At 45.6% G+C, this 17,691-nt stretch overlaps 1 protein-coding gene across 2 annotated transcripts in view; it reads right to left on the reverse strand.

Moving 5' to 3' along the window:
- Nucleotides 1-17,691, reverse strand: part of Tanc1 (tetratricopeptide repeat, ankyrin repeat and coiled-coil containing 1) — a 237,244-nt gene that overhangs the window by 192,823 nt on the left and 26,730 nt on the right. For both annotated transcript variants that reach the window (XM_021177913.3, XM_021177906.2), the window contains exon 2: nt 8,485-8,584. The gene's annotated coding sequence lies outside the window, so the exon portion shown is untranslated. The remainder of the gene's footprint in view (nt 1-8,484; nt 8,585-17,691) is intronic.

Below are 17,691 nucleotides of genomic sequence, written 5' to 3' on the forward strand. Positions count from 1 at the left end.
CCCAAGGGGAAGAGAAGCACCCAAACTGGCAAACTTGCTTTATCTAGCACAAGATACTCTTCACTATTTTCTTAAAAGGTTTGTTCTGATTCCTATGCATGCATGCATGTCCATGCGCCTGCTTATGTGCACTCTATATGTGCACCATATGTGAGAACGACCTGCAGAGAGGCCAGAAGCGAGCACTGGACCTCCTGGAAGTGAAGTCACGGCTAGGTACGACGAGCTGCCTGTCGTGGAAGCTGGGGACCAAACCCAGGTGCTCTGCAAGAGCAGCAGTACCCTAAGCCACTGTGCTGTCTCTCCAGCCCCATCCTTAGCTATGTTCTGGTGCTGCACAGGGGCCCTCACCAAATGCCTAGCAGATCCTTAAAGCTATGCTCTTAGTTACTTGCCTCTAGGGACCAGGAGTCGAGTAAACTTATTCATGGGTTGCCCAGTCTTGAGTATTTTGTTACTGTAACAAAAAAATAACCAAAGACAACAACAACATCTTCTTCTTTCTTCTTCCTCCTCTTCATCGTCGTCTTCTCCTCCTCCTCCTCCTCCTCTTTCTTCTTCAAAAATTAAGGCACATTCCTAAACTGTATTTCTATTCATCTGAAACTTTTTTTTTTTTTTTTTTTTTTTTTGGTTTTTCGAGACAGGGTTTCTCCGTGTAGCCCTGGAACTCACTTTGTAGACCAGGTGGCCTCGAACTCAGAAATCCGCCTGCCTCTGCCTCCCGAGTGCTGAGATTAAAGGCGTGCGCCACCACGCCCGGCCATTTGAAACTTTTAAAAGTACAATTTAAATTCAATATGCCTCCCTCCCTCACCCCACCCCCCCTTTTTTTTAATATCAGAACTGGTTCAGAAAGTCAAAAGGGAAAACTAAAGTAGGCTTTACTGTCCCCTTATTGTCACCCCACAAAATGAGAATAAAGACACACTCAAGATCTTGCAGTCTTTAACATTTTGACTTTGGTCTGAGAGGGTATCTCAGAGGCAGAATACTCTCCAGAGATGAACAGGGCTCAGGTTTCACCCCAACACTGCAAACATAAATAAAAATAAATAGTTTTACATTTATTTTACTTCAAAGCCATCTGTGAGAAAAACAGAAAAAAATTAGAGTAATTCTAGTCCCCAAAACACTGAACTAAAAAAACAAAAACAAAAACAAAAAACAAAAAACAAAAAAAAAAAACAAAAAACCTCTCAGTCAATACGGACAAGGAATCTCTGATACCCTCATTACGAGCAGTATGACCATGTCTGAATGTGCCCCAGTCAGCCAGTCAGTAGTGAACTTGTCTGTGCTTGTGAAATGGGACCAGTGACAGCCTTACCTCATGGGTATCATAGAGAGTGAGGGAAACAGATCTGCAGAAGGCAGCGCAGCGCATAAAGCAGTGGGAACACACAGAGAGGGCAGCTAAATTAAGCAGGCAGCGCTCAGTCCTCTTCCCCCCTCATCTATTCAGAATGGATACATCCACTCAGAACCAGCAGGGGGTTCCAAGATTATTCCAATAAGCCTTTCTTCCATTTGGGCATGAAAGAATGGAGGCCTGGTAGGAACAAATGACCTGCCAGACATCACTCACAGATCTCTCCTTAAGCCCTTCCTTTCTACAAGCACACAAGCCCTAATGCCATCCCCTTCCTTGAAATAGGATTTGGCAGATTATAATCTGTAAATTGAAGTCTTTCTTTACTGTACAGACATGAAGGCCAGGCCCCTGCGGGGCTCTCAGGGCCTCCCTCCCCTGCAAAGGATGAGGCTGGCTCTGCGTGCTGGCCCTGTCCCACTGGGAATCAGCATAAATTGTCCCTGACTCAACCTTTCAGTGAGGCAGGCCTCTTCACTCAGGGCCACCTAACAATCCCACACTAATTTTATCAGTTTCTACATCTGTCATCTTGGAGATTTCTCAACTATTGTGTCATAGTTCCCCCACCTAAACCACAAACACACCAACTAAGTACTTAGTAATAACGTTAGCTAATTCTCTCTTATACTGGCAAAACTACAGCCCTTCACGGTCCATTCTTCAGGAAGCTCCTGGAGGAAAGGTAGGCGTGTTTGCAACTACCATTGCTTATTGACTACCTGTCCCTATCTGTACCCTCATTTCCTTTTCTCATCGTCTGTGAAATACTTCTGCCAGACGGACTGACTGAAATAATGCTTACATACCTTATTTGTGGACTGTCTCTAAAACCCCACTGCTACTGAAATGCTGTCAAAAAGCCCTCTTTCTTTTCAGATCCAAGTCACTGTTCTAAATCCTTTCAAATGAGAGCGGGGCTTTGGACAGTCTGTCATTTACCACCTCTGCCTGCTTTTATTCCTTTTAATAACAATACTCTGAAGTCCAAACCTGCCTGAAATCACCAACTTATTTCAAGTCACACCCAGTCCCCAAAAGCAAACTTCCGGTAATCCGCTAATGAGACATCCACCAAGCCACACACTGACCACGATTGGTCTGAGGTTGTTTCTGGTACTGCAGGGCTGGTAGGTTTACTCACAGGAGGTGACAGTTTCCCTTTTAGTGTCTCTGGTCATGCCATCTTCTGAATTCCAGAAACAAGTAATTTTCAGTATAGTGGATTCATCTGAATGAGAATATCCCCATAGGCTAGTGTTTGACTACTTGGTCCCCAGTCAGTAGCACTGTTTGGATATACTTAGGAGGTGTGGTCTTACTGGAGAAAATAGGTCCCTGGGGGCAGGCTTGTGGTTTTAAATCACTACGCCTGCCGTTCAAGCCTAAGCTTTCCACTTCTGCCAACATGCCTTTGCTCTGTCATGGCGGACTCTAACCTTCTGGAAGTGTATGCTCAAACCTTCCTTCTATAACTTGTCTTGGTCATGATATTTTTTTTTTCACAAAAGTAACTAAAACACACAATCTCAAAAAATGTTTGTTATGGAAGACTGTAGACCTCTAGTCGCAGTGGACCAGCAAATATCCCATAAGGGATTAAGCATACCCTTCAGCCAGGTTCCTGACTTCCCTGTCCACCTAGTGCTTTCAGCTGATGTCCACTTCCCGATGGTTAAGCTGGCCTCTCTATCACTCCTTTCAAACCTATTCTTATCAAAGAGCTGAAAGACCTCCCAAACTAAAGACCATTCTGCAACGCCTTGTATATGAACTCTGCTCTGCGGTCCCATGTCCAGCATCCCAGCTATGAGAAAGCAATCCGACCATTCTGACAGCTTCGATCCTTAGGAGTTTGGTTCGTGGTACCTTAGCAACACTCTTGAACAGATGGTGGGGAGCTATACCCCAGCTTTCTGCTTTACCCCCCACCCAGCCTACTCTCAATCTGCTTGACAGTGCATCTCTCTGTCAACTGCTCATCCACACACCACTCCTGAACCTAGCAAACCCTCCCTCAAAAAGCGCCGTGTGCTTCCTTCTGGATTACTGTCATTCGCAACCAGATGTCTCCAAAGTAGAGGGTGGGAGGTATCTCCAAGGGTATCCAAAAATTATTGTAATTTCTAATTGTGTTGATTTGCCTCATTCTTTTGTTGCTATTTCTGTAGATCTTAAATGCAAACAGCTTGTCGCTAGCAGATAGAAGACTGTAATTTATACCTATACAAATGCTGTGGGTCCGAGCAAGGATTTTACTGATGTTGAGAGTACTTTAAGACGACTGCCTTGCCAGTCATCGTGGCATGCACCAACAGGCCCAGCTACTCAGGAAGCAGATGCAGCAGGATTGCTTGAACCCAGCAGTTGGAAGTTACCTCAGGCAAACAAAATAGCAAGATATCGCTTCCTCAACAATATAAAATAAATGCTACTGGACAAATAGTAACACTTTTGTTCCTAAATTTACTTGGTGCGTGTATTAGTTACTTTTCTGTTGCTCTGATAAAATGCCATGACTGGGGGTTGGATAGATGGCTCATCGGTTAAGAGCACTGGCTGCTCCTCTAGAGGACCCAGGTTCAATTCCCAGCACCCACATGAGAGCTCACAACTGTCTGCAACCCCAGTTCTGGGGGGGATCCATCCCACACCAGGAATGTATGTGGTGCGCATATTTGGGCATGCAAGCAAAATACCCATACATATAAAGTAAATTTTAAAAATAAGAAATTAAAAAAACACCATGACCTCGGGAGGCAGAGGCAGGTGGATTTCTGAGTTCGAGGCCAGCCTGGTCTACAAAGTGCGTTCCAGGACAGCCAGGGCTATACAGAGAAACCCTGTCTTGAAACAAAAACAAAACCAAAAACAACCACTATGACCAACAGCAACTTACAGGAAAAAGAAAAAAACAAATTTATTCTGGCTTAGGGTTTCAGAGGGCTAAGAGCACATCCGTCATGACACAGGAATGGCGTGACAGTAAGTTGCAGGCATAGTAACCAGAGCAGGAAGCAAAGAGATCACATCTCCAACCACAAGCATGAAGTAGAGAGAGGGAACTGCAAATGAAAAGAGCTATAAATTCCCAAAGCCCACCCCCAGTGACACACTTCCTCCAGGAAGGCTGTAGCTGTACCACTATCCCAAACAGTATGGCCAGCTGAGGACGCAGCGTTTCAATTCCTAGCCAATGAGGGACATTTCTTATCCAAACTATCACAGTGCTCCAGAGACAGTTCCGAATAAATCAATATATTATAGTTGGGGTCATAAACTGTTTTATATTCATGTAGTTTAGTCAGCAACATAACCTTCTTATTCCTAAAATCATCTCATTTCTGGCTTGCCTATTACTCAGTTAAAATTACTTTTATTCAGGCCTATTCTTACAGACATTGCCACACTAAGACAGACAAGACAGATAGACAAACAGGGTGGCTAGAGAAATGACTCAGCAGTGAAGAGCAGTTACTGTCCTTACCCAGGACCCAGGTCAGTTCTCAACACTCACACAGTGGCTGACAATCATTTGTATCATTTGTGGCATTAGTTCTAGTGGACCCAATGTTCCTTCTGACCTCCAACAGTTCCTGCATGCATGTGATGCACACACACACACAGGTACATACACACACATACAAATATTTGAAGTATGCATGTATTATTTTAAAAATTAAAACAATCAGTGAAACAACTCTTAAGAATAAATGACTAAAATAGACAAACTTTCAAACTCATGAAGTAGTGCTTATAAAAATATATGAATCGTTCTGGTTTTTTTTTTTTTCACTAATTGCTTTTGACTTTTGACACTTAAAGTATATAAAATTATGTTCGTTTTTCTAGAAAGATTAGGTTTTCGTTTTGTTTATTTTGTTCTTTCTACGGTTTCTCTGTGTAGCCCTTGGCTGGCCTTGAACTCAAAGATTCACCCTGCCTCTGCCTCCCAAGTGCTGGCATTAAAGGTGTGTGCGCCCCCACTGCCCAGCTAACAGGAAAGTACTCTTTATTAAAGGTTTATGTGACGGGTATGGGTGCTTGAGGATGTGTGTCATCGGCTGCAGGCAAACTTGGGAGGCCGGGGGAGGGTATTTTTGCTGTAGAACTGGAGTTTTGAGCAGTTGGGAGCTGCCTGACATAGGTGCTGGGATCCAAACACATACTCTCTCTGCAAGAACAGTCGGTGCTCTTAACCACTGAGCCATGTCTCCAGCCCAGTGGTTCTCAACCTTCCTAATGCTGTGTACCTTCAATACAGTTCTCCTGTATATGTGACACCCTCAGCCATAAAATCATATTCGTTGCTACTTCATAACTGTAACTTTGTAGTTATAAATCATAATGCTAAAAAAAAAATCTGTGTTTTTTAGTGGTCTTAGACGACCCCTGTGAAGGGGTCATTCCTCCCACAGGTTAAGAACCACCACCCTAGTCCCAGAAAAATACTTTTATAAAACTTTTATACTTTTATAAAACTTAGGATTCTCCTATACTCGATATTGGGGTTTTTATTTTTTTCAAAATCTTTTCCTTTCTGAAAGAAAGATTCTTATTATTTTTTAATTATGTGTAGAGTCCAGAAGAGTGCAGTGTGTGACTCCCTGGAGCTGCAACCACAGGCAGTTGCATAAGCTGCTCATGGAGGTGTAGAGAACCTAGCACTGACATTTAAGGTCAGCACGTGCTCTGAGCCCCTGAACTGTCTCTCCAGCCCCTTTGATTTCATTTTCCATGAAAAGCTTCTGCAGGCAAGCCATTATCTCTGCTACTTCTCTACCAACCCTCACGGCGTCCAGTTTTGCATCTTAGAACAGGTCAGGCAGCGTCACCTCCTTGTTCCGTCACAGCTATATTAAATTCATTCTACGTGTCAGGGATGAGAGATACAGGCTGAGGATACTGAGATTCACAGCAACCACAGAAGTCCTTTTGCAAAAGCCCATTAACTAATTCCAAGATTAAGTCATTATAACATTAGCCCTGGGGGTGGAGGGAGCTGAAGTCAACCCAGAGGCTCATCCATGCTAGGATAAGTATTTTACCACTGAGTTATAGCCCCCAAATTAGCCACAATTCTTTTACAAAATGAAGGGCTACTTAGTAACTGCTACTTTAGTCCTGTTTTAAAGGCAAGTTTTCGCCAGGCCTCTAAATGTGTCTCCGCTGGCGAAAAGCAAAGGCAACTGTTGAAAGCAGACTCCAAATGAACAGAGATGCCCTCCACCTCTCCTTGAGGCAAAGCTCTACAGAGCTTGCTAGCCACCGGGGGTAAAACATCACAGCCAGAAACAAGGCTCCGGCAAATGACTTTTTGATGGACGGCGTCCCACAGAGCTCTGTCTGGATCCTCAAAGCGCTTTTCAATGATGCTGATGAAGGTCTGTTTACACCTGGAGGTTACAGCTGACTACTGTACTGCGGGAGAATCTGACAGCTGCAGAATTCAACTGCAGCGCAACTCAATCCCTTCTTTCCAGGCTGCCCTTGCAGGACCTGCCACGAGCCATCTTCTTAGGTATTCAAAATGATTATTATAATTACAGACTTTGTTTGCTACCGCTACGGCCACCTTCATTTCACTGAAAGCACTCCTCAGACAGCCCCACCCCCAACCCAGCACAGCACAGAATTTTAAAAACCTCCAACCAGGAGGATAAATGACTCCTGCTGGGTCCAAAGAAGACGCATGGAGGAATATGATAAGAGCAACTCCCCAGGGAGTACATCCCTCATAAACAGATCAGGTGTCACCATAAACACCTTACTAAATCCAAGTACCTGAGACAAGCTTGCACCTAGCCCAGGGGGGTCACGAATAACAGGGACCGCCACTGAAGCCTGGACTTGCCTTAGTCATTCTAGGTTACAAACGTCGAAAGTGTTCACAAGGAGCTGGTAACTAACTATTCACTTCCTATTAGACCCGTTTCATACACTTCTGCCAAAAAGAAAGAAACCCTAGGGCATGAGGAGGTCTCCGTTTGTCACCCACCGTCTGCAAGCTGGGAAGGCTGGCATGGCTGTGATCTGCCCTCACACAAAGGCTTGGCTATTGGCAGCAGAGAAATCTTCAGGCCTCCTCCTTCCTATATCCATGCATCTCCACCCAGTATCAGGTTCTTGCCTGCAGACTCAGTGGGTCCACAGCTGTCCCCAGGGAAGGTGGCAGGAAGGAGGAGCATGAGAAAGGGGAACAGGCTAAGCTGCTTATTAGCACAGTCCTCAGCTCCATCCTGTCCAGTCGGGGAGAAATCCACTAGCAACTTGGGATCTGGAGGTAGCACAGACTCCCACACACACTCAAGCCTCTCTGTAACCTTGCGTGCACTCCTGGGCCCTCTGACGGTTCTATTACAGCTGTGCCCAGTCGAGACACCGGAGGCCAGGCTGTGCCATCACACTTTGACCCATGTGGCCTCACTTCTAGGCCTCCTCCCACCTTCCTGTCCCCATTAGGCATTCTCCTTACCTCTATTAACAACACACACACACACACACACACACACACACACACTGAGTTTCCAGAACCTTCTGCTTTTCAGCTCCCGGAGTGGAGCAAGAGGATCCAACCGAACTAGCTTCACCACTTTCTAAATGTGTGACCTTAGGTGATTTGTCTAATCCCTTTAAAGTTAGGACCCTCCATCTGTACAGCAGTGCTGACCTCAGCCCTCCAAATAAGGATTAGATGAAAACAACGCCCAGTGCACTTGGCAAAATCGCTAGCATTCATTCACTCATTTGCTAAGCACCCACTTTGCAAAGGAAACGGTGGTTTTGGGACTGGAGATGGACTGTTATCCCCGCCCTCCACTCTCTTCCTTTTGATGTCGAGGACAGAAACAAACTTACAGTTTGTTAAGCCTACAGTTAGTTGAGTGGCACGGGTGCACACTCGCACGGTTCTTGGCCATCACTGCCAGCAATGTCCGAACAGAACTCTTCCAGGACCATTGGAACCCTGCTCTCTGAACACGAGCTCGCAAGCTCAGCCAAGGCAGCACCAGCTCAAACAGGAACTTCTCCAGCCCACTTCCCCTCAGGCCACAGTGCTTTCCTACGCACAGTCACATCACCCTTCAACCGGACGCGAAGCTGACACCTACCTATCTCTGGTATCTTCTCATTCACCAAAGAAACACGGTACAGTGGTCCTTAAGTCTCGGCTCTCTATCCTGTCCTTCTTCTGTGCCCCACAGTCAGCTCCTGCAAGGAACAAGAGCACAGGGGACAATCAGGATTACACTCCCAACTCCATTTTTGGACTCACCGTGTAATCTGGAGCAGTTTCGTCCCCTCGATGGGCCTCTATGTAGATGGGGATAAAACATTTGTGGTACTGTTGACCTACCTGACACTCGAAAGCACTTACGGCTGTGTCGAGCCCACGAAGTCACTGCGGCTGCCGTTCACCACACCACACCCACCCCAGCTTCCCTACCACTAAGCTCCCCTACCAGGCATACTGCATAGGCAGCAGTGTCATTCCAAGCTTGTGCTTCCCACAAATCCTGGCTCTTTGGTGGCCCTAGAGTGTGTTCTGCTTTTCACACCCAGACCTCACAGCCATCCACACCTCGGTCCCCTAGCCTTCGATTTCCTTACTCTACGGTGCTCTTTGCTGGTCACAAGGTCGGGGACCAGATCAGGACTCAACTTCTCAACTGCGTCCCAAGCCAAAAAAAGACCTCAGAGAGAAGGTGTGTGCACCCAGAGATGCCGGAGCCCTGGAATTCTCAGACCCAGAAAGGCCCTCAACAAAAGACTCAAAAACAAATCCCCTCAATTGCCTGCTCCACACTTGTCACGCCCCCCTCCACCCAGAAGCACAAAGCCAGCAGGTTTGATGCGCTAGCCCCACCTCCCTGCCTCTCTGTTCCTTACCAGGATCCAACCACAGGCACTGCCCCAAACTTTCTGCTTTGATTCTAAGCCAATTTTCCTGAGATCCTCTTCTAGGTCTTGACCATTGTACATCCCTACCTTTCCCCACTTAGACAAGTACACCATGCCTGCCTGGGCTCCCACTGGGCTGGCTCTGGGTCTCAGGTGTCTCCCTCTGCCAAACAAACCCCTATCCCTCACCTACACACTCCCCTGAGATGCTCCACAAAACCCACCTCCTCCAAGAGGCCTGTCCTGACCCCTGGTCCTGCCTGTCACCCTCTGCACTCCTCCAAGAACACCTCACTATTTCCTCCTGATTGTGTCTCTCTTCCAGGGCACAGAGCCACGCCTGGCACAGTGTGCCAGTAACTGCTCCATAAATAAACCCATGGGTACCGCAGTCCCTGCTTTCAGCTCTGAAACGGTTTATTGAGATGGTTTATTTGAAATTTCAATTAAGACTCATAAAGCAACCACTCATAGGAGATGCTGTACGTTTTCTTTCCCTGAATTAGATTAGGAAACATCCCCTGCCCTTGACTTCCCAGAACAAATAGATTCCTTTGATGGATGGGGGAAAAAAAAAAAAACAGAAACAAAAACACTACTTCCCCAATAAAAATTGAAAACAGCAGAACAGCCTATAAAGGGTGCCCAGCCAATACAGCTTAGGTAAGGTAAGAACAGTCGTGTGAACCTGGGGGCGGGGGGAGGGGGGGCGGAGGAAGGGGGAGGGAAGTTTACTTTGGATGACTACTGATCAACCCACATGCTATACAAGAAAACTGAGCCCAGTAATCCATCTCAGGGCTGTTTCTAAGGCACAGGGAGGAAGAGGAGGCCGCTAGCTGCAGTGGAAATTTCCTTCCTTTGTCTAGCTGTTCTTCTGGTATGCCTACCACACCAAACTCTCAATAGTGACTTATGACAATTTCATTTATAGGAAATGATTTCAAAGGGCCCAGGGAACTGCAGATGGTACCCCGGGGGCCCATCTGTCTAAGGATGAAAGCATAGCACACACCATTACATCACCCTGACCTTCCTCAGTAACTTCCTATCTGACAAAACCTAGATGTTTGCTCGGCCAACGAGATATTTGTGTTTGTCTCCAAGCCTCGGGCTTTGGGTCCTGATTAGTTTTAAAATCATTATGCATCCAAACTGAATAAGGCCACTGTCCGGCAGCTGGAAGGCCACCCTCTGGGCACAGCCCCAGCTCTGTGGGCTTTGGGAGTGACTGCTGTCCTTTCTCTATAATTGCAGTCTCTGGTGGTTCATCCTCCTGCCCCCTTCCAGAGCTAAAGCATCTCTCCTTGGCATCCTTCTCCCCGGGAGACCCCAGAAAAGGGAAGAAGGGTGCAGCTAGGCCTCGGGCTCTCCTCAGATAAATGCTGTAGTGCAGCGCAGTCTAACTTGGGCATCCTACTGCCTCAGCTCCCATCTTACATGGCACCCTCCAGCCTCGACTCCAGGATAGCTATTATTTTCTGGACACCCACAGACCCTGGAACATCCTCGTGTTCACAGGTACAGCTACATGTCAGTCAAACATGCTCAGCTGAACATTAACAACACCTATCATCACTACAGGACAGGGCAACAAAACCTACATCCTCCAACTCTTCATCCTCCACCCTCCACAGGGTACAACCATAGATGTAGTGTCCACTCCGAAGGGCCTGGAACCTGGAGAACAACCAGCCACCTTGGGAGTCTAGAGAGGAAGGGGACTGGTGGTACCGGGAGGGGAACAAAATAGGAGCTGGATGAGACAGAATACATTTCATTACATATATGGAAATCTCATAATGAAACCCACTATTATGTATAATTAATATGTACTAATAAAAACATTTATAGAAGAAATCATTCTTTAAACAGGCGGGGTGGTACTACGGGGGGGTGGGCATACGCAACTGGCAATGATGTTTGCAACTTTAAAGTCCTTTCTAAACTAAGGTGGATTGATGGGCAGCTGTGTAATAAGTCAAGAGAATAAAATCTCAGTAGTAGAATGCAGATGAGGAGTCATCTCTCATGTCTCCCCGTCGTTGAACAAGGCCATCAGGGTGAGTATTTAAGCGTTTGTAATCATCAGATGTCATCTGGGTTACTCTAGTTTTCCACTAACACCCTCTGTCCTAGGGTCTTGGTCCAGGCTCGCACATTGTAGCTACTTGCCCTCTGCCTCCTTGATCTCCTTTGCTATTTTGGAGTTTTTCTTTATTTCCTTGTCTTTTTTTTTTTTTCCATGACCTTAACAGTGTCAAAGAATACTGGTTGGGGTTTTTGTAAAATGTTCCTCAATGGGGTTTGTCTGGCTTTTGTTTCCCTTCAATATAACAAGAGTTTATTTAGGAAAAGTGTTTCATATGAAAACGTACGTGACCCAATCCTACACCATAGCCAACGAAGCCTTTGGGGAGGGACATGGGTCCTCTGCTGAACTCATGGCTATGGTTTAGACTCTTCCAAGGCTTCTAACACGATGCTGTTTCCGAGTATGACCACCACTCCCCTGTGACTCTGTGCCCACCAGTTTTCACCTCTATGTACCCACCAATCACACGAGCCACAAAGGGACCTAAACCCTCAGTGTTCCTTGTTCATATCTGCCACCACTGAACCTCAGTGATAAGGTCTTGTTGAAACATTTCTTCACCTCGGAAGGGTGAGCCCAGCTCATGGTGACTCCTTAGCAAGCTCAGAGCTGTGGCAAAGGAGTGGATGTCTCTGGCATTTTTAATGACTGTAGTGGGCTATGGGTTTAGGGAGATAGCAGGTTAAGGTTCTGCAATCCCGGTATGCCTACACAGTTACAGAATGGCTAAACTCCAGGTTAGCCTCTCTCTTCTCATCCTCTATCTTTAGAGGACTCACCAACTTCGGCCTCAGTCTAGCCTCTGTGAGCGGGAGGGGGTGGGAATGTCAGCCTTAGGCTCCTGGAGAAAAAGGTATCTGCAACAAGTATTTGAAATTCTCCTCTAGGAATGCTGTTTCCTGACTTCGCATAAATCCATGTCATGCGAATACATATATTATGCTTTGTATTATTATGCAGCACCACACTATTTATTTTGTTGCTAAAGTTAGCTCTGGCTGTTAAGAGCTCCTTGAGGTTGGCTCTTTCCTCCCTTCAACATGCCCACATCCTTTGTTTTTTTTCGGAGCACTTCCTCATTTTCTGGCCACACAAGATGCTCCAGAACTATAATTATGCTGCCCAAGGAGTCCGGCTCACTGGAGACCAGAGACCGGCACCAGTGGAGGGAAGAGATGTATATACTTATTACTGACAATGAGTCAAGGCTGCACGGCCCTATCACTCCCGTGTGTGTGCACCAGCCCATTTACACACTTACTTATCAACTCTTTTTTTTTTTTTTTTTTTAAAGATTTATTTATTTATTATATGTAAGTACACTGTAGCTGTCTTCAGACACTCCAGAAGAGGGCGCCAGATCTCATTACAGATGGTTGTGAGCCACCATGTGGTTGCTGGGATTAGAACTCTGGACCTTCAGAAGAGCAGTCGGGTGCTCTTACCCACTGAGCCATCTCACCAGCCCACTTATCAACTCTTATGTGGATCAGTATTTAGCCCAACCCAAATCCATACCTGGGTCTCCAACATCCCAGCCTTCTCCCTTGCTTATGTCACACCATCTTAACCCCTGTGTATGCACAATGGAACTCCAGAATTGCTAACCCATACCCCATGAGAAACTTTGCCAACTACAATGCAATGTGTTTACCTTTCTTCTTGACTTTAGATTTATACTCGAAAATACCATTCTTCAAAGTGAACTGGGTCCCTAGGCCTTGTGTCCAAAATCTTCAGTGTCACTGTCATACAATAACATAGCCAGGCTCTTCCATTACAGCCTGCATCGCTACACACACCCTACCCTCACAGACAGCTACTTCCCGGTGTCTGATCTGAATAGATTCAATTCTCCCATGTGTACTCTAACCAGAGTGCTGTGTACACATGTTCTGCCTGATCCTTAATGCTATGACTCTTAGACCTGAAGGGGCTCGCCTGGCACCCAGCTCAGTTCTGGAACACAGAGGTTGCTTATATTATTAAAAAGATAAACAGGCTACATAGATTTAGTCGTTTTATGTTAATTTAATGAAGTTTAATGGTTGGAAGACATTCATCAAAACTTGAAGTACAATTTTTATCACAATACCTAAAATTCAGTAATAATTGTTATAAATTTAATGTTACTCCTAACAGACTAAAGAGCAAATTACACACAGTGGTTGGGGATCATTTGAATACAAATTGGCATGCGATAAAAATATACCACACTTGTGTACAAAAAAAAAATTATGTAGCTAAATAACAAAATAAGAATAGAATACCATTTAGCATATGTCTGTGAACAGAAAAACATTGAAGGACACATACCAAGTTATTTTTAACCTCCTTTTTTCCCTTTGTCCTTAAATTAAAATTAAGGAGCCTGATTGCCATGTAGGAAACAAGTATCAATCTCAACAAAGAAGAAAACCAGCCCCGTGGCGCACACCTTTAAAAGCCCAGCACCCAGGAGGCAGAGGCAGGTGGGTCTCTGTGAGTTCGAGGCCAGCCTGCTCTGCAGAGCAAGTTCTAAACCTGTTGGGGCTACAGAGAGAGAATCTGTCTCAAGAGTGAGAGAGAAAACGAAGATCAGCAGCTGTGTGCTAAACTAGGGACAGCTTCCAGAGCAAGGCGAGAAGGGGCAAGGAACCAAGGTCCAAGGGACATGTCCTCAGGTCCACTGTCACTTAGCAGGGACACCTCAAAGGCAGGAGGACATGGGGGCATTCTGCAGAGAGCAAGGGTAGAAATGGGGGCTGTCTAGAGAGTGTCCTAAGAAATAGGAAGTTTAACGGACAGGAAAGATTTAGTGAAGGCAGGGAAGGGGAACATCCCCCTGCCTAGAAGATGTCTCATTAGCCACCTCATGAAAACCTAAAGAAGATCCCAGGCCCTAGCATCGACAGGGAGCCTTCCCCTGCCTTCTGCCCATGCCCTGGGAGGAGAGAGGGGATTACTGTGTGGGTAAATCTGCCTCCAGCAGATCTAATAAAGCTCAAGTGGCTGATACTGGGATTAACATTTTTACACTGGAATTTATACCTCACCCTCTACAAAAAGTGCTTTGTAACAGAAAGGACCCCAATCCACGGTAAGCTTCCTTTCTGCTGACGGCCTAAGGGGAGTGAAGCCCAGTGCCCACTTTCCAGTCATTTCCAGTGCATAGCACTGAGCCCAGCAGACAGCCACCTCTAGTCCCAGATCACCCAGGGTTAGACAAAAATAAAGGCCGACGAGACACATACACACACACACACACACACACACACACACACACACACACATACACACACACACATACACACACACACACACACACACACACACACTGTGGACTACCAACACAGGGAAATTATCCCAGCTGTGAGGGCTTGGGAAGAATTGGTATACACTGACCATCTAGGTAGACAAGGCAGGGTGTGAAAGAAGTGGGCCACTTCTTTCAGTCTTCACATCCATTGAGACAGGGACTAGCCAGTATACAGCCACTTCACAGCTCAATGCACAGGCCTTGAGTTCAATAGATGGCAGCTCACAAGTGCTGGTATCTGCAGTTCCAGGGGATCTGACACCCTCTTCTGGCTTCCAAGGACTCCCACAGGACCTTGGCACACCCACACTCATGCAGACACATGCACTTAAGTAGAAATAAAGCTTTGAAAGACATCAATTGGATCCTTCCTCATGTAGCAGTCTTTTTTTTTTTTTAAACTCATACATAATACCAAAATCTCAAGGTTAAAATCTAAAGCACAGGCAAACATGGCGGCACATATCTGTAATCCCAGCATGCAAGAGGTAGGAGGAGGAGGATCAGGGGTCTGAGGGCCAGCCTCAGCTTCACAAAATAGTTCAAAAAAGAGGCATACCCAGTTTCAAAAGTCAAAAACAAACAAAAAAACAAAAACAAAAGCAAAAACAGCCAAAAACCATATTCTCCATTCCCAAAACACTAAAGACAACATCTGTGAGACTGAGGCAAGAGGACTGTAAATTCCCAACCAGACAGAACTAGACAAGACCATGTACCAAACGAAGACAAATCTCCGATGGAAGCAGGCACAGAGATGTCGGTTGCTCTCCAGGGAGGACTGACTGGCCCAGTCGGCCTTCTAAACGCCATCGTTCCTCACAACCTTCCCACCTAGCTCTCATAAAGACTCCGTTCCTCAGTTAATTGCAAAAATAATTAAAATAATTATTTGATCTACAAGCCATAAAATAAGAAAGGTTAGGCCCGGTCCTGCCAGCTTATAATCTCCGAGACAGGCTCTCCAGTTAACAGGAGGTCTGTAGAGTGTATGCTCCCGCCTGTGCCCGTGGGAAAGCTCGTCACATTAGCATGACTTCATCTTTTATACATTCATTAACTACTGAGAGTGATACTGCTGTTGGGCGCTGGATGTGACATCTAAGATACAGCTGCAGGGGACCACAACACCCCTGCACACTTTCTGAGCACATGATTCTGAGGAGCTGTCCTTCTGTAAATGAACGGCACCTACGCAGAAAAGAGGCATTAATGAGAAAGCTGCTCCCAACAGCTGCCACTGTATCCGAGGCTTACCTGCACTAGACGGCGGTCTCCATCCGCCTGAGGCGACCTCCCCCACCCATGGGGAGCCCCCATGCCTACTGTGCTAGTAAGCTTCAATGTTCTAGCTCACTTGCTTTGTGATATAGATTCCTATGCCTGCCCATATAATATGGATTGCCCTACTAACCTGTTCGGTGAGAGGGCGACGAGAAGCTAAGTTCTCCCCCCCACACCTTCAGGCCTTTATTATAGATACCCAGAGCATCACCCATTACAGCTGAGCACCCTACCATCCGTCACTCTGCAATTCAGCACAACAAGACAACTCTAAATAGGATTTCGGAAATTGATGTTTAAAATTTTAATAAGAAAATTTAAGGTGAAACTTAGGAAGGAGAAGTTTGTTTGTTTGTTTGTTTGTTTGTTTATTTGTTTGAGCCAGGGTCTCACAGGGTAGCCCGGTCTGGCCCCAAACTCAGAGATCCACCTGCCTCTGCCTCCTGGGTACCAAGACTAAAGGTGTGCACCACTATTCCTGGCTACCTTCATTTTCTTTTCTTTTTTTAAGACTGAGAAAAATATTTTGTCCTTATTAAAACACAAAATTATGGAATATATAACTAATGAAAAATAGTATCAAAGGTCATTCTTAAAAGAAAAATCCTACCAACCAAATACCATCCAGAATCAGTGTGTGTGTGTATGTGTGTGTGCACGCTTAATGGGCATTATGTTGGCATACTGTATGTGTGTAACAGAGCTGGTGAGAAGGCTCCACAGATGAAGTCACCTGCTGCTAACCTGAGTTTGGTCCCCAAGATCCACATGGTGGAAGAGACCAACCAAAGCAGCCATCTCAGGCCTCCATTCACCGAGTTCCGGGAATTACTCAAGGCGAGGAGGACCACTGATGACAGGATAGCACATGACTTAAATGCTACAGTTCCAACAGCTTCCTCTGCAAGGAAAACTGATGCCAGCCAAACCTGTAAGCAGCCGTGTGAACCTCTGATGGCAGCTCGTGTCAGTAGGGACAGAGTTGTAAAGAACTGTTTAGCCCAGACCTCAGCAGCAGTAAAGTCTCCGAGAAGAGAGAGAAGAACCTGGATGACTTAATGTTATAAAAGCAACTTAGAAAAGAACAAGCAAAGTTGAAGTGAACGCAGTCAGAACTAAATGTCAAAGAAGTGGGAAATGACAGGAGCTGGGAGGTATTTGATGGGCATGCTGAATTCACTTCAAGCCTCCAAAAAATGAGAAGAGAGAAAGGTTTTTTAAAAGAGATCTGGTCATCTCATCGTCTGAGCATGACAGATATCAGCAGGGCTGGTTTCTGAGGGTGGTTTCCCAGCCAGCAGGCCAAGGCCTTTGGTTGGTTCAGCCTCGTTTAGCCAAGACTTCAAGTCTAATTCTCTTAGTTATAAAACAGTCGACTGCTATTTTATACTGATTCTGTTAAAAAAAAAAAAAGGCTAACTGTAGCTATTAATTTTCTAAAAAATAAATTAACTCCCATGTCCAAAGAATATATCCCAACAAATGCTAAAAATCTCAGTACCAGGTTGGTGAGATGGCTCAGCAGTTAAGAGCACTGATTGCTCTTCCAAAGGTCCTGAGTTCAAATCCCAGCAACCACATGGTGGCTCACAACCATCTGTTACAAGATCTGACACCCTCTTCTGGAGTGTCTGAAGACAGCTACAGTGTATTTACATATAATAAATTAATAAATCTTTAAAAAAAAATCTCAGTACCAAAGTCTACCTGTACACATACACACACATACACACACACCCT

This window comes from Mus caroli, unplaced genomic scaffold (assembly GCF_978045245.1).
Source record: "Mus caroli unplaced genomic scaffold, Mus_caroli_1 scaffold_2, whole genome shotgun sequence".
Classification (NCBI taxonomy): domain Eukaryota; kingdom Metazoa; phylum Chordata; class Mammalia; order Rodentia; family Muridae; genus Mus; species Mus caroli.